Below are 27,463 nucleotides of genomic sequence, written 5' to 3'. Positions count from 1 at the left end.
ATCAGTAAAATGAAAATTATAGCAGTATCTTCATTTTAATTATATTTGGAAGTTAAATGAGATAATATATAATTTTAGTCTATTGATTGGCACACAACAATTTTAATTATTGTTTCTACCCATATGAACAATAATAAATATTATAATTAATAGTAGTATTTTAAATATTATAAATAGATATTTTCCTGATGAATAATTTTAACAGTACACTGTATAGCAGCTAAAAGTTAAAAGAAGTCCATAGATAGATTTTTCAGCAGAAACAGAGAGGCAGGTAAATGGAAAAACAATTTTGGTGGAGGAAGACTTCTTTTTAGCATTTCTCAACACTAAACAAATATAAAGTCAACTGTGAGAAGGAAAATAACACTGAACCAGTTAAATATGTTGTAATTAATAGTTCCAGCAAAAGGTTTTATAAGTTGAAATACATTATTGACTAAAATGTAATTCTGAGATATGGGTAGATATTGCATAACCTCTATATGCCTGGAATTTCAAAAGCAGACAATGATTCAGTGAGTGCTTTATATATACTTGTATATTAATTGAAAATTATAAAATTATGTAGAGATTTAGATATTCTGAGCATTGGAGCATCTTATCTTTTACTGTAAAGCTTCTCTAGAATAAAAAGACCTAGTTTTATTATTTTCTTTTTCTATTACATTTTATTTAAAAAACACCCTGAAACAAAGACCTAATTGGTGTATAGGTTTTCTTCTTGTTCAGGAGAGGCCAATATGTTTGAAATCACTCAATTCTGTGTTGTCATTGTGAGAGATTTCTGCACAGACATGGGTTGGCAGAGTTCTTTGCATGGATTCTCCTACTGCTACTGCACCCAGCTGCTATTGCAGTTTTAGTTTTACAGTCAAAGGTGTCCTACAACCTCCCTAGGAGAGACACAGCCAGTATCTCAAGACAATGGATTGACTTCCGGCCAAGATGGAAACCTAAACAGACACACTGCATCTCCCTCCACAACTAAGAAGGAACACAACTATCTCAAAACCAGAGACAACCAAAAGTTCCAGAAAAATGAGCTGCATGGAAGTCCAACACACAGGGATATAAAGAAAAAATACTCAGCCAAACAGGTAGGAGGGGTGGAGAGGACATGGTGTGGTGGCGGTGGCAGTAGCAGCAGTGGCGGCAGTGGTAGAAGACCAGTGGAAAGCACAGTCACAAGTTTTAAAAAGTAGGGAGGGACACCTGGGGAGTGCTCCCAGCACCAGACCAGACTGCACAGCTCATGGTTCCAGTGCCAGGGAAAATTAAGCCTCATTGCTTCTTACTGTGCAAACCACTGGAGGCTGGAGCAGAGGAAGAAACTCTCAGTCTCTCAGCAGAGTCTGCCTGTTTAGAGGCTCCCATGGTCCTAGGATGTCCGCAGACCAACCCACTCTGGGAACGACAGCCAGGGAAACAGCTAGAGAAGCACCAGTCCCATATAGAAGTGGGAGAAGTGCCTGGAAAAGGAGGGAGTGCAAACCCCTCCCCCACATACAGTGCCAAAATATGGTGAAACTGGTCGCTCTTCACTGATGAATACCTAAGGCTCCACCCCTTATAACGTAACAGGAGCAACAGCTCTACCTAAGACACAGAGGCAAACAAACACAGGAGCCTGTCAAGATGAGGAGACAGAGAAGCATGGCCTGAAAGAGAGAACAAATCAAGGTTCCAGTGATAGAACTAAGCAATGAGGACATAGCCAACCTAACAGACATAGAGTTCAAAACATTGGTGATAAAGATGCTCACAGACTTGACAGATATGCTTAAGTATGGCAAATGCAGAGGGAAAGAAGGGAAGACTATGCTAAATGAAACAAAGCAATATCCACACAAAACCAGTGGTGAAGGGAAGAAAACCAGGGTTCAAATCAATGACTTGGAACATAAGGAAGAAAAAAACAGCCAATCAGTACAGAATGAGGAAACAAGAATTGAAAAAAAATGAGGAGAGGCTTGGAAACCTCTGGGACAACTTTAGACATGCCAACATCCAAATAATAGGGGTGCCAGAAGGAGAAGAGGAAGAGAAAGAAACTGAAAGCTTAGATGAAAAAATAATGAAGGATGTTCCAAATTTGGTGAAGAAAATAGACATACAAGTGTGGGAAGCACAGAGAGTCCCAAACAAGCTATACCCAAAGAGGACAAGACACATCATAATTAAAATACCAAAGGTTCAGAATAAAGAGAGAATCTTAAAAGCAGCAAGAAAAAAGCAGAGCGCTACCTACAAAGGGATGCCTATAAGACTGTCAGCTGATCTCTGAAAAGAAATTTTGCAGGCAAGAAGGAACTGGCAAGAAGTATTCAAGGTGATGAAAAGCAAGGACCTACAACCAAGATTACTCTATCCAGCAAAGCTATCATTTAGAATGAAAGGGCGATGAAGTGCTTCCCAGACAAGGTTAAGATAAAGGAGTTCATCATCACCAAGCCATTATTATATGAAATGTTAAAGGGACTTAAGAAAAAGAAGATCCAAACTATGAGTATTAAAATGACAAGAAACTCACAACTATCAACAACCAAATCTAAAAATTGAAAACAAAACACAACTAAGCAAACAAGAATAGAATAAGAATCATAGGTATGGGGATCATTTGGAGGGTTTTCAGCTGGGAGGGGGAAAGGTGAGAAGTAGGAAAATGGTGCAGGGATTAAGAAGCATAATTAGGGCACACATGCTCCTGCCTGGCGGTGAGCCCGATTCTTCAGACTCATGAATAAATGCCTCACTTTGCTGCTCAAAAAAAAAAAAAAAAAAAAAAAAAAAAGCATAGTTAGTTGGTACAAAATAGACAGCAAGAAGTTAAGAATAATATAGGAAAGGATGAAGCCAAAAAATTTATATGCAAGACCCACGGACATGAACTAAGGGGAGTGGGATTGCTGGAGGGATAGGGTGTACTGGGCAGAGGGGAACAAAGAAAAAAGAAATTGGGACAACTGTGACAACATAATCAATAAAATATAATTTAAAAAAAGACAATAGATTAATTGGAGAATGTAAAGAAAGCTTAGGTGTGTTTCATGACCCTCTCATTGAATTGGGGTAACTTTTTTCTCTTTAACTGTAGAAGGTGGTTAGTGTAACTCTCCTTTATGAACCGAAACATCTTTTGACCTCCTAATTGTAGTTTTCTTCAGCTGTTCACCCCCAAATGTTTTCATCCAGATGTTAACCCTTGCATTTCAGAATGCTAAGCAATCATGAGCTCACTGTTGCTCCTGTCTGAAATTGCCAATTTCACAGTGCAAAACACAAACCTACAAGTGAACATTTTTCATCAAATGCTATTAGCATTCTTCATTAAAATCTATTGTTTTCAATTTTAATAATGCCATTATGAACAATAATCAGCTATACTGAGGCTATTTACAGTGTTTGTGAAGTGTTCAAAGTCTCCTCTAATAACGCATGAGCACTTAGCCACCTGGAGTCCTGTCAACAACAGCAATTAGTGGGAATATCCCTAATAAACTACAGCTAACCCATCTCTAGCCATGTGTGGGAATGGGCTGTTAGGAACTTCACTGACATTCTGTATGATGCTGCTAGTGCATGTTTCAAACCAACATGTTCAATGAGGGAGATCTTGAGTTTGGGGAGCTTTATATTTATTTATTATTAGAACATGAGCAACCTCACACATCTGGGCTACTTATAAAGAATGACTACCTCTGCTTTATGGGTGAGAAAGTGGAGATCTTAGTCTCTTCTTGATTTTATCATTTCTTTCATCCTTTGTAGCCAAGTGGCCACTTCCTGTCATTAAAGCCCAGGAGGCTAGAGCTTGCTGAATGAGGGTGAGAATCCAAGGGAAATCAGGGCTACCTGGGGGTACCAGAGCAGAGAGTCATCTTTGAATAATGAGTCACCCCTGGAAACCACATCCTGATGCTGTGTTAGCAAGGCTGTACTAGCTTCCCAGTGCCAATGATCCAAAGGACTAAACACTGCTACCATCTCCACCTTGTTTCCAATTCATTTGGATCAGCCATACAAGTCACTGAACCATGAGAGACACCTGGGAAGTCATTGTTTTATGCTGTTTTATCATATTTTAAAAGACATACTGTTAATCTGCATTGTAGGGAGCCATGGGATAGGATTCAGGCAACTGAGTTCAAAGTTCACCTCCACTTTCTGACCTGGGCAAGCCTCACTCTTGTGAGCTGGAGAACAGAAATGGTCACATCTTCCTGGTCAGCCTTATGGGATAGCTGTGATGAGCAAATGCAGAAATGTATATTCCAAAATGTATATTGATGCATATTCAAAATGTATATTGAAAAAATCATTAGCCATTAAACAGATGTGAAGTCTCGTTTATGTTCTTTCTTCTGAAGAAGGACTGAATATACCACCTCAAAAAATATGTCCCTTGGTCATAAGGGTTATTTTAAGATAGGCACTTAACAAAACATTTGGTGCAAGGAGGGTGCTCAGTTCTTGCTCTTCTTTTTCTTGAAAGCAGGAGATAAGAATCCTGCTCTCTCCTGTACTAGGAAGAAAGTAGCATTTTTATCACCGAGGAGAAGAAATTGAAATCCAGAAAATTCTGTGCAAACAGATGTTAAAATTATTGTTTACCTTCAGTTTCCCCATATATTTTAGTTACTTTTCCACAATTGTTTCTCTGTGTTAAATCTAGTATAAAAGCATTTAGATTCTGCCACTACTTTGAGTCTTCATTTCCTTATGAGGGCTCCTGTGTCACATACAATCAATATTAAATGGACCCATATGCTTTTCTCCTATTGATAGGTCTTGGATTAATGTAATTCTCAGTCCCAGGTGAAAATCCTATAAAGTCAGAGGTTAAATTTTTCCTCCCTTATGCTTCCACCCCTTCCTCTCAGAAGTCTCAAAATTTCCATTAAACCAACTTATATCCTTTCTCCTCATAGAGCCACATCCACCCCTCCTACTTTCCTATCCCGCTCCTAGCTAGAAACTGTTGAAGTTAAAATGGAAACAGACACCTAAGGGTGAGACTGGCACAGCCAAGTCCCCAAAGCCCCCTTGGGGCACTGTTGACTCAGATAGTCCAGCATTGAGGCTATTTTTTGCTGTGCAGAATCAGATGCCTAGCTTAACTGAAGGCATCTTTCTTCAAGGGCAGACTCATGTCAATCAAACTCTTAGAGGTTGAGGTGGATACTGCCTTACTGTCATAAATATCATATGTGGCACAAGACCTCAGGTCCAGTCAGGCTGATGTACAGTAATGTATGTGACAGTCAACAGGTGGTTTGGGGGACACAGAATCTGAGCAAGATGGGGGAGTTTTTGGTTCAGCTGTAAGTGGCCTCCTCAGGTGAGCCTCCAGGACCCCAGTGGAGACATGAGTTCCATGGCAAACCATGCCCACTCCCTAGTATTCACAGCCAGCCTATGATGGTCTCCTCTGCACAGTACCCTGGGCTACAGTTTCAAGGGGCAGATACCTCATCCTCTAAAATCATAAGGTGACCATCTGGGCCTATTGCTTTTCAGGGAGACAGGCTACGAGAGGGTGAGGGGAGGGAGGGAAGGAACCACTCCCTCTTTTAATCAAATGCCACCATGTACAATTACAGGCTTATAGTCTTCTTGCTTTTGATGAAAGTATTAATTGACTCATTACTGCCTGGAAACCTACCTTCTTCTTTCAAGATTTCTGTCATCACCCAGCTTCAATGAATGTGATACTTGTTTAAAATGAACAATAATATAGCTGTGAGTGTTGAATGTTGCCATGTCCCTAACTTTCTTATTGATCTCTGAAAACTACTCTCTGAGTGGGACTCTTTTGGCAAGTCTCTTATTAACAAGCCTATATTTCTCTTGAGAAGAGCTTTAGAATGACCTGTATTGGATAGTAGCCCAAGTTCAATTTTAATTAGCCTATAAGTGGTAAATATTTGCTAATAGACTTGCAGTGAATAATTAATTAGTACACAACTGCTATGTACTGACAATTTATATGTCTTAACTAATAGATGAGCCCAAATAAAGTCTTAGTAAAATGATCTTTCCTAACCTAATTGTTGAAATTTTAAGACAGCTATAAAACCATTGTTTAAAAAATAATTGTGTGGTTTAATTTTAAAAAGTTATTCACATTTTAATGGCTTATATGAAGAAGATATCTTTTTTTTGTACAAGACTTCTATCACTTAGCATAATATTTTCAAGGTTCATCCAAGTTGAAACCTGAATAAGTAGTTCATTTTTATTGCTGAATAATGTTCCATTATATGATATTATAAGTTTTGTTTATCCAAATTACTAATTGATGCAGATTTGAATTGTTTCCACTTTGGGGCTATTATGAAGAAAGCTTCAGTGAACATCTTGATGCAAGTCTTTGTGTGAGTATATATTTCTGTTTTTCTTGGACAGATTCCTAGGGTTAGAATTGTTGGATCTCATGATAAACTTATATTTAACTATTTAAGAAACTTCCAAACTGTTTTAAAAAGTAGCAGTACAATTTATATTTCTATCCATAATGTATGAGAGGTTTAAGTTTCTCCACATCCTCCCCCAAATTTGTTACTGTCTGTCTTTTCGATTGTAGTCAGTCTAGAGGGTATGCAGTTGTTATCTCATTGTGCTATTAATGCTTATTTCCCTGATGACTAATGATGATAGACATCTTTATATGTGCTTGTTAGTCATGTTATATCTTTGGTGAAACACATATTCAGTTATATTTATATAGTATTAGATAGACATTATATTAATAGCATCTCATATTCCAGATATTAAAAATGCATTGAATTATATCTGAATTAACATTTACTGTGTGCAACATCTAAGGCTAGTTGTAATATTAAATGAGCATCTTCTACATGAAATGTGTTGAACTAGTTGTTTAGTCACATTAAAAAACAAGTCCATAAGTTCTTGAGAAATAACCCACATCAAAAGGTAGACATTCATGAATGCTGAGGGCTATAAGAGATAATTCTATAGAATGTTTTGGTAGTTCAAAGGAGGAAAAATATTTCTTTCATCTTGATAGGAGAGAAGTACCAAGGAAGGCTTAGAGAGGAGGTAGCATTTGGGCTCTATTTATAGAAAGATTAGGAATTCAGATGAATGGAAAGTGAGGTGGAAAGAAAGTGTGTGCCAGATTGAGCAAGTGACAAACCCAGAGCAGGGAGAAAACACTGTGTATATATGAGAAAAATAATAATTCAGTTTAGCTGTGATACAGAATATACAGAGGGAAATTGTTAAAAAGTTATACAGGTGTGATTTTGAAGTACTTTAAATGCTAAGCAAGGGAGTATATATTTTAGTTTTAAGAATAGAGAGATATTCAAAGATTTTCAGCAATTGAGGGTCAATAATAAGGTTGTTTTTCTGGAATATTACTCTAAATTTAAGACTGGCAAAGGAAGAGAATGGAGAAAGACACCACCTGAAAAGGCATGACTTATAGAGGCTTTAATGAAAAAAAATAACAAAGAGACAAATGGGATAGAGGTTGGAGTTATTGACTCCACAGGACTCCGCAGTTGATTGACTTGTGAAGACAAGTGATAGGAAAGCCAAAGAAAGCTCTGGTGTCTGAGTGGTTGGTGAGAAACTGAGTACGGTATTGAGTTTATAAAGGAAGACACCATTAATAAAAGTTTGAAAAAGTAGGGAGAGACATGATGAATTTGGTTCGGAGCTCTTAGCCTTCAGATGCTAGTGAATCCCACATCTCTGTTGAGTGACACCAGAATCCTGGAACTACAGTTCAGCAAAGCCTTCAGGGTGCTGACACTCTAGAGAGGAAGTCATGGAGGCCACATGATTGGGAGAGAATGTGTCGGTGAAGAGCAGACCCCAGGCCTTCCTTCATCTGAAGCCCAAAACTCCATTTACACCAGATACTCTCAATACTTTTTGCCAGAATCTTAAACTCTAGGACATTCTTAATTTTCATGTGTTAAGCATCAAGATGATAATTTTCCTCTCTACTCTTTTCACTCTTGGGGAATTGTACATAACCCTTGAATGCTCATTGATACATTTTCCAGCATCTTTGTCTAGTGTTTCCTTGACCTCATCTGTTCTAACAGCTTCTATTTCCTCTCTAGGTCAGCTACCCATTGTACACAGCACCTTGGAATTGTTATGCTATGTATTTTATTCTATTTTCCAGGGTAGAGTCTTCTAACATCTCCTAGGTCCAAGTAATCAAACTAAAACCCTCCCTGGTCTGTCAGTGTTTGAAATATAGCCATCTGTCTTAAAATGTTTATTGTTGCTCACACTTGACATGAAGATGAGCATCTATGAGCATATATATACATAAGGGTCCACTATGTGCCAAGAACAGTGCAAGAATTATCTCATGAATATGTCCTCCATCACTCCTGATAGCAACCCAATGAAGATGTATCACATGCATTTCCTGTCCATTCATTAAAAGTGTGTGTATGAATCAACTATCGTAGTTTCCCTGCCTGGTACTGCTTACTGAAACTGGTTCTGGACTTCAAGGTAAAATGGGATCTAATGTTATCCTTAGTGAAACCCCGAGGAATCAGTTACTGTAATGAGGCCCTGAGAGCCCAACTCAGCTGGTGAATTTCTCTTTGGTGTGGAACTTCTTAGGCTTTCATCTGTGCCAGGCAGCTGTGTCTAGGGTTTACTATGGCACCAAGTTTTCACTAGCTATCCTTGTCCTCTTCCTAACAAACCCTCCCCAAAAAAAGAGCAAAGAAAAAATCAAGAGAGACTTCTGAATCTTGGTCCTACCTCCCAGAGTTGTAAGGATTATTTGTAAACTGTAAATTGATAAAGTGCTATAACAAATTTCCAAGTATTATTCATTACATCTGATAGCAAAACAGTCACTCTTGGTGTTAATTTCTGTATCAAGGTTGTTAGTTGCAACCAACAGTAACTCTGAGTAGTGTGAGAAGAAAACAAATTTTTGACAGGCTATTTAGGAAATGGGCGAGAGCAACAAAGGCTCAGCAGCCAGAATCACAGCCAAACTTGTCCTGCAGGTGGGCCTAGGGAGGCACTTCCCAAAGCACCCCAGCCCGTGGGCACCTCCAGCACTGCCCACAGGAGGCTGCTGGTGGTGCTGTGGCCCTGGGACTAAGTATTGCCACTTCTGCTTCTACTAAAATTCTTTCTCTGTTCTACACCTTGCATCACTAGCTGTATTATTCTGCTAGGGCTGCCATAACACAGTGCTTTAGACTGAGAAGCTTAAACAACATAAGTTTACTGTCTGCACTAGGAAATCAGAAGTCAGAAATCAGGTCATCAGCTGGGTTGGCATCTGAGAGTTTTAATAGAGAACCTGGTTCAGGCCCCTCTTCTTGGCCCTGTGTCTCTTCACATTGTCTTCTCTCTGCATTTTTGTGTCCAAATTTTCCCTTTTGAAAGGACACCAGTCATATTAGATTGACCTCATTTTAATTACCTTGGTAAAGACTATCCCCAAACAAGGTCACATTTTGAGATATAGGGCTTAGGACTTAAATATGTGAATTTGGGGTGGAAGGTCACAATTCAACCCATAACACTATTTTTATTTACAAAGTGTGCAATGGGGCTTATATAACTTTGTTCCATTTCCCAGTTTGAGGAGGGTAGAGTGAAGAAAGAGTGGATGCAGACTTTGGATCTTCTTTAGTGTCCCTGACACTCACACAGGAGGAATTGCCTGGCCATTGGAAGGAGTCAAGATCCTGGATGGCTAAAATTGTATATGTTGGTGTGTGTGCTAGTGTATATTGTCTATTTGTGTGTATTGCCATCTAAAAGAATGCTTTAAAATAAAATTGCTAATGGTGGGTACACTAACTCCTCAGTCTCATAACTCAGGCATCATTACATTGTCTTTCACCAATGGTTGGTAAAATCAGTGAGATACACAAGAATAAAATTTATAAAGCCACTGAATAATGCAGCTATTAAAACAGAGTAAAGAAATATCATCAATAAAATGTGTGCTTGACAGTAAAAGGTGTGGGCCAACTTTATGGATGCTTCATAAATGTCATTTTAATTTTTAGTAATTATACTGTAGGTAGCCAAAATTCATTGTGATCCTAATACATTTTTTTTAAAAAGCATATTTATGTCCTTTTTGTGTCTTTGATATTACTGCCAATCTCAGCCTGATTGGTCATCTATATAAGGAATTTAGTCTCCCAAAGAGTTTTCAAATTTACATGCTTTTTTTCAAAATACTATTAACATTATGATTCCAGTGAAAGCATTATTTTGCCAAAGAATAATGTGTTTCATCATGTCTTCAGGAAGCACGTATTTTGTGCACAGCCCTGGAATGCTGGCCTTGGGTTACAGATTTATCAGAGCAGGAACTTCATGCCAAATCAACATCTTGTAACCAATTCTTTCATCAAAAATATACCTGAAGCATGACAAAACAAGTACAAGATAACATGGTACAGAAGGTCACTCATATGTCAAGGTCAGAATCAATAACAAAAATTACTAAAGAAATGTGGAGTTGGTCCAGGAAGACTTGTAGAAGTTTTGAGCTGGATTATAATAAAATATATCACTGATTAAATGAAAGTTGAGGGCAGGGAGAGTCATGGCTTTGTTAAAATAGCTCCATTTTTTACCATTCTAAATCCCACCTGCCTGTGAGAAGGCACATTCTTCGTCTCTTTCTGACATAAGCTAAACATAATCCTAAAATAGTTTTTGATATTTACAGATTTCAAAACCTGGTCATTGCCCAGACAAACATTGACCACCCGTGCGGAACACTGTCAACTTCACTTCTCAACAAAACTTGGCAAAGTCCCCATTCTTGCCCATTGCCTCCTAGAAATGCCTTTTGCATGGCATCTGGGGACTGAAGTGCAGGGCACCTTTTCTGGGCCCCTGAAATATGACAGGAACTGCTTGGGTGGCAGCTAAACCAATTTTGAGAAACCTAATGTGGGTCAGTAATTTGAGGCTAGTTTCAAACCTTTTAGTAAACATCATTACTCCCTACTCTAAGAGAGAGAGATATATGGTTTCAGAAAAATATGTAAACATGTTTTTCCCTAAGAATGCTGTACTTCCTGTGTCCAGTCAAGCCAGAAATACCACAAGTGCAGCCTTTCTCTTAGTATTTTTCCACTTCTTGGTCGGGTCTCAGCCAGAACATAAGAGAGCAGAAAAGTGCAATAATGATAAAAACTGGACCTCGTCCAGGAAATGTGTCAAAGGAATCCAAACTGTTCTCCCTAGTTCACTAGCAGTAATGATTATAGTAGAACTGGCCCATGTCATCTCAGTCAGAATGTCTGGGAAAAGTGTCAGCAGAGAAAACATACCTCTTTTTCATGCCCCACAGATCCTGTGTAACTGGAACGTTGGTCTCTGTGAGTTTCTAAGTCCAAACCATGCAATGTTAGGGACCTGAGGTCCAGAGAAATAGACCTGAGATAAAAGCCAGGCCAGGGAAGGAGGCTCCTGGCTCCTGGCTCCTGGCTCCGTGTCCAGGCCGTTCTCATGGGTCAGCCCTTCGGGAGCCACACAGGTGAAGAATAGCCTGCAGCTGCCACTGCAGCCACCGCATCTCACCTTCCTTGAAGCCCTCTCCTGAGATGTCCAACATGGATGGGATCTGTTCTCCATGCTGCAAGGGACTGAGCTTACTGGTCCAATTTCATCTGACCACTTAGAAATTCAGAGTTTAGAAGCAGCAGCAAACATATGAGCACTTTTTGTTTTCCTATTATTACCAGGCCATTCAGTCATGATGACACTACCGTGCACTCGGCATTTAGCCTCTGTTACCTGATCTATAAGATGGTGGAAATGATGGAACCCACTTCATACAGGTGAGGTGGCTCAGCGCAGCACCTGCATGCATCACCATTAATATTATATTAGCATTAGACATTGTTGGTATTTTTCCATAGATAGCATTTGCTGATAAACTGTGAGTAATGAGTCAATGATAGAAATGCATCATTACCAAATAAGCAGGAAGAGTTCATTGTCCTGGGTTCATTGGAGACAGTGGGTGAGGAGTCAGCAAGAGATATGGCTCATGTTGCCTTCATTCAGCTTTGGGTACTTTCTGGAGAATCTGGAATTCCCATGGCCCATGAATAAGTTCAACAGAAATCTCTTCTTAAGCATTTACTTTTGTATTTTGGCACTTAAAAGAGAACTATCAGGAAAAATGGGTTGTATACAAGCTAGTCTTTTTAACACATTTGAATGCTCAAGAAAAAAAAATCTACTTATTCCTTGAAACAGTAAGAGTAGAAAGGTAGATATTTTCAAATGCCAACAAAACAAAGTAAGAAACTGTGAAACTTTCTGCTAGTGTGTTTGAGGTAATCCTATTACTGCTGAGATTTCAAAGCACTGGCTCTGAACAGAAGAAAAACCACCTGTCAGGGAAGTTCATCTACACACACTGAGCTGAAAAAGTCATGCTCTTTCTCTCATAAAATTCCAAAACAGATGATTAATACAGCCAAGAACTGAGTTAGATTAATTAATTTGGCTAATTTGAAATAATATGGCACTTTGACAGCATAATTTAGTTTCAGCTCAGTGATGAAAAACGGACTTCGAGATCTTTTCCCAAGTGTTCCAGTCCTGGAATCATTTTAATTTTATGTTCACCTAATTAGTAATTCCAGCCATAGGAGGAAAGGAAGAAAAATACATTTCCTGAGTTCATGGTCAATAATTTTGTGCCCATGTGGACATTTGTGCTCCTGAGTGTTCACTGGGGGCTGGACTGCTTCCATCTGATAATGGATGATAATGGATAGATGGGGCTTTCACACAGCTTGCCGTTCTCAGAGGAGTTGTTGCAGCTGATGACTCCTGGGATGGGAGAACTTTTCCCAGCACATCACTCTGCCTCCAGGAGCACCTCCTCCTGAAAACAGGCAGCTGTGGAGTTTATTTATGATCAAAACAGGGTGTGTCCATCATCTCCTTCAATGTTGTATGAAAAGCCAAGCAGAGATATGGTCATGATCCAGGAACGGGACGCAGGGCATGAGTCCTGGAGGCGTGATGCAGGTTACACATGGCGGGGGCCCTCGCTCCCAGACTCACACGGTGACACAGGAGAAAGATGGCTGCATGAGCCTGGGGGCAGTGGTCAGTACAGGAAGGAGAGTAGACCAAAAATGTCAGCCAACATCAGTGGATAAATAGCAGTGTGGCAAGGAGGATGGGATTTCACAAAAGGGCAACCGGCAGCCTGAGGGACTGAAAAGAACATGCCTGTCAGTGCTGCTGTATTTCAGACAACTGTCCTATCCCGCCCTCCCAAAGAGGGAGCTGTTCATCTGAAAGAAGCCTGCAGAAACAGCACCTGGTTGCTGTGCACGAGGGGCAACTCTTGGAGATGCCCCTACTTTTGCTTTGCTTCTCTACATGTTGTTTAAAGTCAGAGGAAATTGCTTGTTTTCAGGCAGTTAGAAAGCTTTCATAATACCTGAGAGTGAAGAGGCCATGAATATCAGCCATCCCAACTCTTATTTTTACCTAAGCTCACTCTGTCCCTCTGGACCTCCTGCCTCTTTCCCAGAGGCCTTCCTATGGGGCTTCTCCCACTTCCTTCTTCCTAGGAAAGAGCTGATGGCTCCCCCAGAGCAGTGCTCATGCTAGTTTGCTCTGTGTGCCCCTGCTCAGCTTGGGGGCGGGGTTCAGTTTTTTCTCTTAAGGCCTTCAGCTGATTGGACGAGGCTCACCTACCTTGGAGAGCAATCCACTGCACTCACAGTCTACTGATTTAAATGTTCATCTCATCTAAAAAATGCCTTCACAGCAATGTCTAGATGCATGTTTCACCAAATACCCAGGCACCGTGGCTCAGCTGAGTGGACACACCAAATTATCACAGGTACTCACCTCATGACTCCCAGGTGAACCAGGCTAGATTAAAGGGCTACATCAGGACACACAGTCACATGTGCCTCCTCATACCTGTCTGGGCTCTGTGCATTCTGCTCCTGGAGCTCTGCCTGCCCCTGTTAACCACCTAAACTAGTCCTGTTTTCTTATATTTCTACTTTCTCACACTTCCTCCCTGAAGTCCGTCCTGTCTCAAAAGCCTTAAATCTGTCTCTCCTCTGAGCCTCTGCAGAACTTACAATCTGTGCCACTCCTAAAGCCCTTGCCACTGACTGAGTCTTGGTGTGTACAGACTCATTTTATCTCCCCACAGAGTGGGCCTGAGTTCATATCTTATGTATTTGTGAAAGCATGTAGCCCTTGGTTCTCTAAACGTAGTACATGCTCCTGCATACTTGCATTGAACTACTTGATTGAGTCTCAAATCATCAAAAAAAGTAGAGAGGTGTTTGCACTGGCCTGAATTTATCACATTGTTCCTTTTCCAAAGGTACTAATTAACATTAGACCCTGGGAATCACTCTAAATAACTCAGATACGGTAAATTGTAAATTGTACCTGTGACCTCAGGAAATGTTTAAAATACCAAACAAGGACTGTGCTGTTGGTAGTAAACAAAGAAAACCATATTGATTTCCTAGGAGGGGCAATCCAACTATGGCTATATTTCAATAAAGATTTCAAAGGATCTAGTCTGTGTAAAAAGACACATTTGAAAACCAGTGACTATAACCTGGAACAACAGTGCAAACAGTGATGTGTGTGGGGCTGGGTCTGTGAGCTCTGGTCATTCAGCAACATGAGGACTGGTGAACAGCAAGGAAGATATAATAATACCAGAATGAAGAGTCCACAGTAAAACTCACCAATAGTGTCCTGGTAGAATATGCAAACCCTACTCCAACACATCACACAGTTTAACCTATATATTCTGGTCTTGCTCAGGTTAAAGCTTTATTTATGTGCTCCTTTTGGTATTATCAATATTCCTTTTTCTTCTCCTCTAAAACCTAACAGTTTATCTCAACTGAAGTTAGTGTCCTTTCATACAAAACATCTATCCATTGTAATCATCCTTTGGCCTATTTCCTAGGATTATATTAATGCAACAGTCAGATAAGAATGTCTTTATAACACTAAAATAGTGGTGACAATAAACTTCAAATTTCAAAGGAGAAAAGAAAAGAAAACAAAACAAACAAAAAGACTAACTTGTTTGTTCTGGAACTATACACTGAGTCTTTCCTTATCTTTTCATTGTGAATAATACCTGCCCGACAAGCTTTGTGGCAGAAAGTTGAGCAGGAGGAGTGAGAAGAGCAGACTTGTTGAATATTCAAGGCAATTGGCCCTAGTCATCCACCAGCCTGGACCCCAGGCTCTCGCCTCCATGCATCGTACCCAGGAGGAGCACCCTGCTTTTGGCTTTCCAGGCCTCCCAGGGCAGGGTGAACCAGGCTCCTGCTTCCCCACCCTATATGCAGGGCTGGCCATGCTTCTGCCACACTCAGTGCTAAGGGATCCTGGTCACACCTAGAAAGCCAGTGGTCCCCTAATGGGGGGTATTAAGGGTCTCACCCAGAACCTGATGCTGTTGCTGCCATGGTCAGCAGGCCTGCGGTGTCTCCCTGTCAGCCTGCTGAGTGTGCTCCACACCACACACTTCTGTATGACCCACGGCATTTCACTGCTACATGATGTTCTGACCCCTTTCTCTCTGCAACCAGGAAGGGAACAGAAGAAAAGGAAGTTTCATTGGTGAATTTAAGGGCTACCTCTCATTTCATCCTTCCCAGGACTAGGGAGGCTGGAGTTATTATTATATGGATGTTTGCTTACAATGAGAAAATTGTGACTCAGAGTGGCTAAGGAATTGGTATACCAGCTGCACAATTAAGTGAAAAAGCTAAGCTTTGGGCCCAGAACTAGGTAACTCCCATGTCCACAGAGTGTCATTCTCCATGCAGCACCCTCTCTGCAGGGCTCATGCTCTTGCAGCTGTGAGCCAGCTGGTTAGGATACCCAGTGAATTCCTCACAAGAGCATTTTCTGTCCTTACTCCAGGCCCACACCACAGCCCACAGCCACATAAACATCCCTAATCTTCATTCCATCTCATCTTCATGTGATGATCTTCACTGGCCTTTGGGGACATGTTATGTTCTGGAGGTGACAGGAACACTGCTGAGGCTGCAGGCCTCACTGTGAACAGATCAGAGGCACTCCTCTAACCAGCAGCCTCACTCTGGCTGGAGGAGGCTGATGCTCCACCCACAATTCATGCCAACCACACCAACCAGCCCAACTGGCACCTCTTCCTGGCTCACTCCTGCAGGAGATACATCAAGAATCAGATCCAGAAATTTTTCATTTCTTATAAATTATGTCCTAGATTAAAGAAAGACCAGGAGTGGACATGTTGCCCATAAGAAGACAATTGTAAACCAGGTCGTGTCCTGCACGTGGTCAGACCCCACCGCAGTAAGCATTATGCAGGCCTGTGTGAGGAGCTGAGTCCTGGTGCCTTCTATGGGTGAGATGAGGCATTTCTTCCACAGCAGCACAGGCCTAATATCCACCCACGCCTCTAGATCTTGGTCCACCACTGCCTTATGTTGTGTGGCCACCATTCAGGAGCCACCACTTGTCCCACAGCTGAGTGCCTCTCCATGCTTTGCTCAATCAAAAGGACTGTGCTCCAAGAAGCATTACCCAACCACCATTGGATATGGAATGCAAGCACTGCCTTACCTCAGTGAGCTCCCCTGGGAGCTGTGGCAACTGCATGGCCATGTGTTATCTCCTGCAGCCCAGGTGTACATCCTTTGCAGCTTTCCAGGTGTTCTTCCCCAGGTGTTTCCCGTGAATCAATAGCAGGACACCACCTGCAAGCTTGTTAAAAATTCAGATCTCTGACCTCACTCCAGCCCTCCTGAACCAAGATCTGAATTTTATCAAGCTGTGACTTGGACCAAAAATTTAGACACATTCTTGAAAAATGCCACTAATAGACAAGGTAAGATAAAATAATTATGCTATCAGCTTTTTTTTTTTAATGGGCATTATTTCTAAAAACAATGTCTAGTGTTTTTAAAAAAGTAAGGCAGACATAGCACATTGCAAAGCTGTTTCTTAATTTGGGTGAAAATATAATTTAACTTTTTTATTTATTTGTTTGTCAAGTTGACCTGTCATAATTTCTGCTTGGCCTGTGTGGCATTCTCACAACAGAAAATACTGCAGAATGCAATGAATAGCTTGTGAGTTCCTGTGGAGCAGGAGAAGAAAGCTTCAATATAAGGGAAGCCTGCTGCTGTCATGCCTAAACCATCAGTCAAGTCCAATCTCACCAAAGTTTGAGCTTTTCAAATGCTACTGGAATATTCCACCTCTTTATGAGTTCCTGGAAAAGGACTATCAACTTGATGATCTCTTACGGCTGTAAGAACAACTGAGATTCCAGAAGAGATTTTCTGTGAGCAGTATCTCTGCCCAACTACTCGGAGTCTACATGGAAGAAATTAAAGAAAGTATGTGTGTGTGAGACAGAAATTCACAGGGTGGGGAGATTTGAGCAATCCACTTCTCATCTCAGTTTTTATTCTTCAAAACCTATATAAGAAAACAATGATAACTCTTACCACGACACTGCCACTTTTTCCTTCTATCTCTGAGGGATAGACCAGCAATTTTCAACCTTTTTCATCTCATGGTACACATAAACTAATTACTAAAATTCTGTATCACATCAAAAAATATATGTTTTGCCAATCTGACCAAAAAACTGGTATAATTTTGGCTCATTCACACCAGACAGCTATTGTTGTGTTGGCTGCTGTCATTTTTTAACTTGACAGTCTAAGGGAAAAGAGGTCAGTGCCCCTGACTAAATAGACAGATACTGCATGTTTTAAAAATTCTGTGGCATGGTGAAAATAGCTGGGATAGACAATAGATCAGGGTAAGAAATTAAACTAAAAAAGTAGAAAACATGACCTTATTATGACAAGATTTATCTCCCATCACCCCAGTGGCTCAAACCAGAAACCTAGGAATCATTCTAAATGCCTCTTATTTTTTCCTTCTCCCTCCATATCACAGAGCTTTGTTGGACCTACATTCTCTCCAGTCCATCTGTTTATCCTCATGCATGGGCACCCCTTCATCCCTGGATGGCCATATTCATTATCCAAAAGGCAGGAACCTAGTTCATGTCCCTGCTTCTACTTGTGTCCTCTGGAACTTATTCTTTACGCAATTTATAAAGCTTATAAGTAAGGTCCTATTAGCCACTCCTTCAAAAAGTATTTAAAGGGGACCATTAAAAGGGACAATAATTCTAATAAGAAGTATTAAGTGCATGACTAAGCAATTTCTTCCAAATGTGGAGGGATATTTTCTTAAATTGTGCATGTAAGATGTGTCTGTCCCTTTGAGAGTCTCCAATCATCTTACTGGAGAAATAGGACTATAATTCAACAAAACAGATTCTAATATAAGACACCCCCAAATAAGTGTCAAAGTTAATAGGAGATTAGAAAGACATTTCTCAGTAGGACTATGAGGTGTTCAGGCTGAAGTAGTAGAATTGGATACAAGAGTGATGTTGGTGTCCTTACCTAGAGCAAGATACTGAGGGAGGTAGGGCCTTACTCCTGTGTGGCTTGGAGTCTGGACTTGGAGGCAGTTTGTGATTCTAAAAATTATATTGGCCTTACACTTGTGAGAGGTCTTAGAAACATAATATTTTAAAATTCCACAGAGGCTAACTGAGTCTGGTGTAAAGTCCTTTGATGTTGTACATCTGTGCTCCTGCAGGCAGGAGGCTGGTCTCAGCTACCTTAACATGCTGCCCCCTTCCCTTATCCCAACATCAGCCACACCCTCAGCAAATGCAGTGGGAGAGAAGGAGCCAGGAGGGGTCCTGACTGAGTCAGATGTAAACTGTGCAAATGAATCTAGAGAGTCATTTCCACTTAAATTTTCAATATTCCCAAAGCAGTTAAAACTAGGGATTACCTGGATTTCCCTCCTTTCCCTCTCCTTTTCAGATTCACACCCATTTCTATTTTTTACTAAGAGAACACGTTCATATGCTCCAGAGAACAGTATCTTTCTGAGGAAAGCAGCAGTGTCCTTCTGGCTTATGATAGTGAGAGACTGATGCTTCTTCTCCTTTTTTTGTGGTCACTCAATAAACTCAGAAAGTACTTATTAAAGGTCTGATTTATGCTCTGCATTAACAACTGGCTAATTCAAACCCAATCAGACCAACTTAAGCTATTAAAGTGGGAAGATTTGGGACACTGTATCAGTATCATTATTTATTAGATCTAACTCACTTTTTGAAGGTGGATAGGATGTCTCAGTAGGAGATTCACCTTGTAGAATGGTGATGATGCAAGTCCTCTCTGAAGCCTCTTCTAGAGCATCCATATCCCCAACTCCCAACTCTCACTGCTGCTCAAGAGAACCTTCCAGAAGCCTAGCCATGTGAGCTACAAGCACTCAGCAAATTGGAGGATAAACTTGGTCTTCTGAAATGCGTGCTTTTCCTGAACTATATGTGAGCATGAAGGAAATCACCACATAATAGTCACATAAAGGCAAAAGCAACATGGGGGGGGGCAATCTCATTATCTAGCTAAATTAGACAAAAGATAGAAACAACCTTTGTCTCCAGGGTGGTGTTCAATTCTTCTCTGGAGATGCATCTGCCATGGAGACTCACTCCACTACCAAGGAGCAGGCATCCATGAGAGGAGCATAGCGACTGTAGTTACTGGAGATGCCAATCACCCTGCTCCCAGTTGGTCTCTGTTACCGTAAGACAGGATCCAAAGGAAGGAGAGAATAAAGGAGGATAAAGAGCTTATTTGATGATGATGTAAAAGCAGAGTATCCATGTCATCTTCGTCATTCAAAGGTTTGTGATGTTCTTTTAAAATGAAGGACAGAAGAGATGCTGTTAAGGGATGAACTGTGTCATCCTAGAAAGTATATATTGGATCCTCACTGCCCAGAACTTTGGAATGTGACTATATTTAAAGAGGAAATTAAGGTAAAATGAGGCAATTGGGGTGACCCTAATTCAATGTGACTGGTGTCCTTACAAGAAAAGGAAATTAGGACACAATTATGCAAAGAGGGATGACCACGTGAGGACACAGGGAGAAGCAAGCCATCTACAGACACAAAGAAGAGAAGCCTCAGGAAACAAACCCTGCTCACACCTGGTCTCCAATTTTCTGTCTCCAGGACTGTGACAGAATAAATATCTGTTGTTTGAGCCCTTTAATCTGCAAGGTATTTGTCATGAAGCAGGACTGACTAGCACACCTGGACTAGGGACAAAGACCAAGTGGTCTGGAGTGGCCAAAAGGAGAAATGTCTGAAGTCTTGGTATCTTCATTGATGAAATAATGATAATTCCTACCTCACTAGTTGCCAATGAAAATAAAAATAAATGACTTGATATTTTTGAAAAATTAAATTTAGTGCTCAAACAATTGATCACATACCATAAGATCCAAAACGTAAGTGACTTGGAAATTCAACCACAATATAATGTCGTAAAATAGTCTTTTAACCACAAGCATGATCAAAACTCATAGTGTAGAATCAATCTTTAACTGCAAGCTGTCAGAAGGCAAAGCAATGATGTCTTACACCTAAAATAGAAATTTAACATTATGCCCCCTTCTTAATTCAGTTTGTTTTAAACAAGGATCAAGTTTATATCCTGTGTCCATCTTAGCTTAACAGCTTTATTATCCAAATTTTAATTATCATGTTTTTCAAAAGAATTTTATTAAGAAGCAGAGGATAAAATGCATATATACAACATGTGCGCATGCACACAATTATTCACTACATGGTACCCATCAATGTCAGTTCTATCCTAGATTCTCTTTGGAAGAGTAGTCACAATGGAAGTTAGCAGCTGGCCATGAGTAAAATGCATCTTCCTCATGGTGTTAATTTTATAAATCAGGAACCCACAATAGGATGAAAAGAACACTAGCAATGGAGTGAACCATAGCAGATTTGGGTTCAGTTTTGCTTCCAACCCACTGATCAGTTCTTGAAAATCAATTAACCTTCCTGAATTTAAGTTTCTTCATCCTGAACACCCCTTTAACTTACCATGGTGTTGTTAGGATAAAATAACATACATCAAAGCACTTTGAAAATGTAAAAACTATACAGATATAAGCCATTTTCAAATATATGTGTGCACTTCAAGTATGAAATACCCAGGTAAAAGATATGTTTAACATTATAAGAAAAAAGCAAAGACCAGACTCTAATTCCTTGGCCCTTCATCTATTATCACTCATATTATAAATGGTATGAGTTCAACAACTAACTTTCTTAATAAAATATCATACCTGGTAATTACTCTAATAGCTGCCCCTCTAGATGGCTGTAAACCTGCACCTTCAGAAACACTTGGAAAACATTCATGTGCTTACTGCAGACTAATACAGGCTGTGATGAATGGAAGCTATTTGTTATAAAGCCTCCCTCATTAAAATAACTCACAGGCTGCTCAACACCACCTTTGCATTCTCCCTTCTGTAAGTGCTGATGGAAATGGGAGAGGGAAGTAGTGCTTATTATATACCTACTTGATGCCAGATACCACTCTGTTCATTTTATACACGAGCCCATACTGATCTTGTGGTATGGAAACCAAGGCTCAGAAACCCTTTGTCACCTGCCCAAGCCCCACCCACATGAGTGACAACACAGATTCTAATCCCCATATGTACTCCTTCAGAGCCCTCTCTGACTCCCAAGACTAGAAATAAGTAGACACTTAATATAGCAGGTATTTATACAGGGTCAAAAACATTTCTGCAATGGACTGAGGATCTGTGTTCCCCCAAAATTCGTATGTTAAAACTTAACCCCAGTGGTATAATGTTAGGAGGTGGGGTTTCTTGGAGATGATGAGGTCATGAGGGTAGAGTCCCTATTATAAGGTTAGTGACCTTATAAAGGAGACTTGGGGAGCTCCTCGGTTCTCATGAGAGGGCTCTCACCGGAACCCACCGTCCATGCTGGCACCCTGATCCTGGATTTCCAACCTCCAGAAATATAAGAAATAAACTTCTGCTGTTTATCATTCATCCAGTCTATAGCATTATTTTATCACAGCCTGAATGACTAAGACAATTTGTATTATTCAGTTTGCCCCTCAAGTTGTCATCACCTTTTTTCCCCTAGGATTCTTAGATAGATGGGGCCAAATACAAGAGGCCTGTCCAGAAAGTATCCAGCCATGTAATATGAAAAAATAGAGGTATATATTGAAGACGATACAACAAACATTGTTCAGAGGACAATGATGCTTCAGTCCCCTTCAAGGTAGGCACTTTGGGACCTCACACAGTTCTAGTCACCATCAGCTGCCCCATCATATTTTCCTGAATCTCATCAATGGTCTGAAATCTCTGCCCTTTTAAAGGTGATTTTAATTTTGAGACAAGCCAGAAGTTGCAGGGCACCAAATCTGAGCTGTAGGGGAGCTGAATCACCTGGGTGATTTGACCTTTCACCAAAAGCTTCTGCATAACATGTGATACATGCATGGGCATCTTGTCATGATGAAGCTGCCAATCACCAGTTGTCCATAGCTATGGTCTTCCAAATCATCCAGATAGTTTCTATGGAGGAATGTTCAAGCTTAATGTAAAATATGATGCAGATTCATTGCTCTACTCCCTCAGTATTTTGAATGTGACAGTCACACAGTACACATGCTCGCTCAACGGCCTCTACCGCACCCACTGACGAGTACAGTGAACTCACCATTGTTCACATGTGCGCATTCCAGTCCACTCTCCTTGGCTGCCAGGTTCCATCGAGTCATGCAAACCATTCTCATTATATTAACAATGGCTGGACTTTTTCCAGAAAAACCTCGTCATATAGTCCTAAATCTAAATCCCAAGTAGTCCTAAAGCTAGACAATTTTTCTCATTAACCCAATAAATAAGAATAATCCAGAAAATCCTATTTTTTAAATTCAATGTTTCTCTTGTTTTTTCTTGACTGCTTAATATAAGAGGTCACAAAGATTCTTTGTTGGGCCATCTTCCAGATTTTGGCTATATAAAATTTGGTAATTCATGATAAATGTGAGAATTTTGAGCCACTAAAGTTGCACAGTTCCTTCCCCATTGGCCTATACTCCTAAGGCAGGAGAGCACCTAGATTCTCTCCCTATTTTGTTCACTGGCTAACCAAAGCCTGTGGACCGGTGGCCTGGTTGGAGGCTGCAGTTAAAAACTGTGGGTCCATCTAGTCACATGCGTGGAAGAGACTGGACAAAAGGCCAGGAACCCTGCCTAAACCCAAATGAAGAAGCCAGATTAGAGAGAGGGGCTCCATTCAAGACATTCTAGTTAGGGGGTCAACTAATGAGGTGCATCAAGAAGGGTAGATGCCTGCTTTCTAGTTGGGCCAATTGTCTCTTTGGAATCCTGACCCTGTTTACTGAGGTTAAATACGGGGCCACCTCTTTTACCAGGAAGGGCAGCCTACTGAAAAAGCTTTCCTAGGTTAAAAGACAAATTCTCCATTTAACAACTAGGCTTTAGCCACTAGCAATTTACTGCCTTTTGAACTTAAATTAAAACTTTGATACTTATTTCTTTTTATGAAAAAGCCACCATATAGAACATAATCACCATAATGAAGGTGCACACTTTTCTTTGGGGACTTATGCCAACTTATTCTGTTCAATTTTCTGAGGAATGTCAGAATGCAAGGAGCAGGGTAATCCCTGAAGAGAAACTACCAAAGATAATTCTTAAATAGAAGAGATGAAACAGGGTAGGAGGATAAGCAATTATCTGCAGCAGTTAAATCTCATAGATTCTAAGATAGGAGTACAATGCTCTTGTCAGTTGAACTGGGTATCCATTAAAGAGCATTTTATTTTTGCTTCTATTGATGGTGTCTCCTAATAAAATAAATAATTTGAGTTTCTATTGTGCTTTTCATCTCCTAGGACTTTATAGATGCTGAATTATTCAGCTTCTTCATAATTCTGAGAGGTTCGTGTCTTTACATGCTAAACTGAGACACTGATAAGCTACCTGACCTCCCAAGGACAGAGCTCAAAACAGACCAGGAAGACCAGCTTAATCCTGCTCCATTCCTGCTGCCTTGTTTGTGATGATTAATTTCATTGGACTATTTTTCTCACACACAGAGATGGTTCTCATTAAACTCCAGTTAGATATCCCCCACTATTGTGTGTCACAGAGAATTATAGCCAAGGAAATCCCTCTGGAAAATAGCATATTTTATATGGGATTTCTTTTCCCCATTTTCATTATTAGCAAAGGAATTACCTACCCTACTCAGTGGCCCCCCTCCTGTGGTTGCTCTCAGAAGGCTGGAGAACTAGGAGAGAGTCTGCAGTCTCATTCCAGATGCACACCACTCAACAGCCGCACTAATCTGTAGTTCTTTTTTGCATAATTTTGTTTCATTTATAGGAATCGTTCAGGATTGTGTACTCAAACTTTATAATCTCTATTTGGATAACAGAATAATAATGCCAGACACAGTTTTATACTCAACCTTCCTGACCTGGATCACCCCAGTTGGTCCTGTGACAGGGTCTGTGAGGCAAAGAGAAGAAGAGAATAGGGTATGAAGGTTACAAAGGCTGAAAAGAAGACATACATTTAGTGGGCGGGCCAAGGATGACAGAACTAGGGTGTAAGAGCAAGAAACAGGTTTTCATTTGCTAACCTAACCTTTTCCCCAGAAGATGTTATAGCGTCTTTTCCAAAAATGATTTTTACTTAGCTCATATTTCTAAAGAACAAATTTAGGCTCTTAATGGATTCGCACCAGATCCTAGGTTCTTACAACTCCTATTGTGAATGTTACTTTTCTGGTTGGAGTTTAAGAATAGATGTTATAATATTGGTGCCACTTAGTTGTCTGAGATGTAACCTTGTACTAAAATGGCCCTAACAAACAGTTAATTACCCCATAGCCTCTCCTTTTGAGAAGCATGATCCATGTTGGTGAGCCAATGTCCAGCATGAAGCCTGGGGATAAATAAATCTAGTGTCCCCAGGGCACTGGGCAGTAAGTCAATATTAACTGTTGAAGGGAATTTAGTTCTAATCAGGGTTTATCAAATATTATCAGTAAGAACAATTTCACTGTACTTTTTGCAAATCACTGAATACAGCAAACCAAGAATAAAGAGAGGACCAAACACTCCATAGCAACCCAGAGCTTCTGCTCCTCTTGCCTTTGTTCCTCCTCCCCACCCTCAGGAGGATAGCTGTCTCTGGAAGTGGGACAGGGTCTTGGGGTCACACACAGTTCTGAGTACTGGTCACAGGAAATCCCTTTGTCAGGAACATAAAATTGCTTACGGCTAAAGGGCTTCATTTGCCTGACAAAAATGTTCTGGATGTGATGTAATGAGATGTATTTGAAAAAAATCTTTACAGGGGCATGAACTTCTTTAAATGAAAAGAAGGAAATTTTTTTTCAAAGGTGAGGTCTGCTTCCTCTGAGCACAACTTCAGGGCTCTCTCCAGCACTTGGGACAGTGATACCTGAAATAAGAGCATGCTGGGGTGGGGGTGGGAGACTGCTGGGTACAGTCTGGGGATCCTGCTCTCCTCATCTCCATCGTCATTAGAGAACTCTCTGCCAAACTTTCTCTACCATTCTCAGATATTTTCCTTGCTGTAGCAGTTTCTAAGTTTGCTTTCTTATTTATAGACCTTGATGGTAGGTGCTGTAAACACAAGTACATGCTGTCCTTGTATGGTTGGATTCAGTGTTCAATTTTCATCAGGCACCTCTGCCCATCTCAGATCAATACAATTTCACAGATTGGTATTCTAGAGTCTAGGAAGGCATTGCCCAAAAGAGCCTATCTTGTGTTAATTCCTCTTTCTGAATATCACCCTTTTAACCTTTTACCCTTTTTTTTTTTTTTTTTTTTTTTATCAACACTCTCAACAAAAGAGAGATACAGTTGAATCAGGATTTGAGATTTCTGGTCTCAGCATGGATATCAGTCCCTTTATGGTGTCAGGTACAGAAGTGAAGGGAGTGGAGAAGTTTGGGCTCTTTTTTTGCACAAAAATCAGCTGCAGGAGTTCATGGTTGACAGAAGCATTATTTAGCCCACTGGTCTCCAACCCCAAATACACACACACACACACACACACACACACACACACACACACACTACATTAAGGCCCATGAGACTCCCAGAGTGTCTATGGTCTTTCCATATCAGGCACCAGGAGCCAGGTGACAGCATCAGCAACCAGTAGTCAGGACGCTGGGCTTCCCACTGACTCCCTCCACCAGGGCACAGTATTTGATGTCATGACAGAGCAACTTCACTAAAGACATTGCATAAATGAATTATTAATTTATGAGGCCTCCATGTAGCAGGCAAAGGTTATCACTGGTCAGTGATTCTCAAGTTATAGAAATGTCATTTTGTCATCCCCACCCCAGACTTGAAACTCTGTTTTAATGAGGCCTCCAGGCGACTCTGATACATGCTCAAGTTTGAGAATAAAGGGATTAAAAATTACATCAAACTGAAAACATCTGAATAACTAGCAGACACAGAGAAAAATGTTATTTAAATTTAAGCATATATTCCCCCAAATCAGCTGCCATTCACTGCCCCCGAGGAAGTCCCTGTTTGGAAGAAGGCTAACTTAGCACCTGGAAGTGAGAATTCAGCTCCTGTCAGTTTCAAAAAGCCCACTAGAATCTTCCATGTGTTTTCCCATTGAAGCCCTTGGAAATTAAACTTGATTTCTCCTGTTAACCTCTATTATCAGTTAATTTTCAAGCCCCCATCACTGAACCTAAATAGTAGAAGCTTACACACTAGCAAAACCTAATAGTTTGGGACTCCATCTGCTCATCTGAAATATGTTCACTCCCAATGCCCATTTTTCAAGTCAACTGATGAAAGTCAAGTGAAAGATGGCATAAGGATCCACATTTCCGGGACGAGCTAGTACTGCCCTGGAAATCTCACCTGAAGGATTTCATCTCGTCCTCACAAAGGCCTTGAAGGTAGAAATTGCTCACAACATTTTATTCGACAATGGAACAGATTGACAGAAGGCAAAGAGCCAAGGAGTTTGGATAACTGTTCACTCCTCACTACTCTACAATTATATAAGAAAAATGTTAAGGACTTTAATAAACCATTTAGGCAAACTAGGCAATTTGTCTCCATCTATCTCTACTATCACTTTAGATTAGGTAACTGATATAGATTGAATGTGTCTCCCCTAACCATATGTTGAAACTTAATGCCCTATGTGATGGTGTTAGGAGGTGAATGAAGCCTTTGGGAGGTGAAGAGATCGTGGGGGTGGAGCCCTCACGATGGGATTAGTGTTCTTATAAGAGATCTCAGAGAGCTTCTTAGCCCCATCCTCCATGTGAAGTCACTGTGAGAAGACACTATGAACCAGGAATAGTGTCCTCACCAGACACCAGATCTGCTGGTGCCTTGATCCTGGACTTTCCATCTTTCAGAGCTGTGAGAAAT

The sequence above is a fragment of the Furipterus horrens genome, unplaced genomic scaffold (genome assembly GCF_987537825.1).
Source record: "Furipterus horrens unplaced genomic scaffold, mFurHor1.1.pri manual_scaffold_2, whole genome shotgun sequence".
In the NCBI taxonomy this organism is placed as follows: Eukaryota; Metazoa; Chordata; class Mammalia; order Chiroptera; family Furipteridae; genus Furipterus; species Furipterus horrens.
This window is presented reverse-complemented; position numbering follows the sequence as displayed.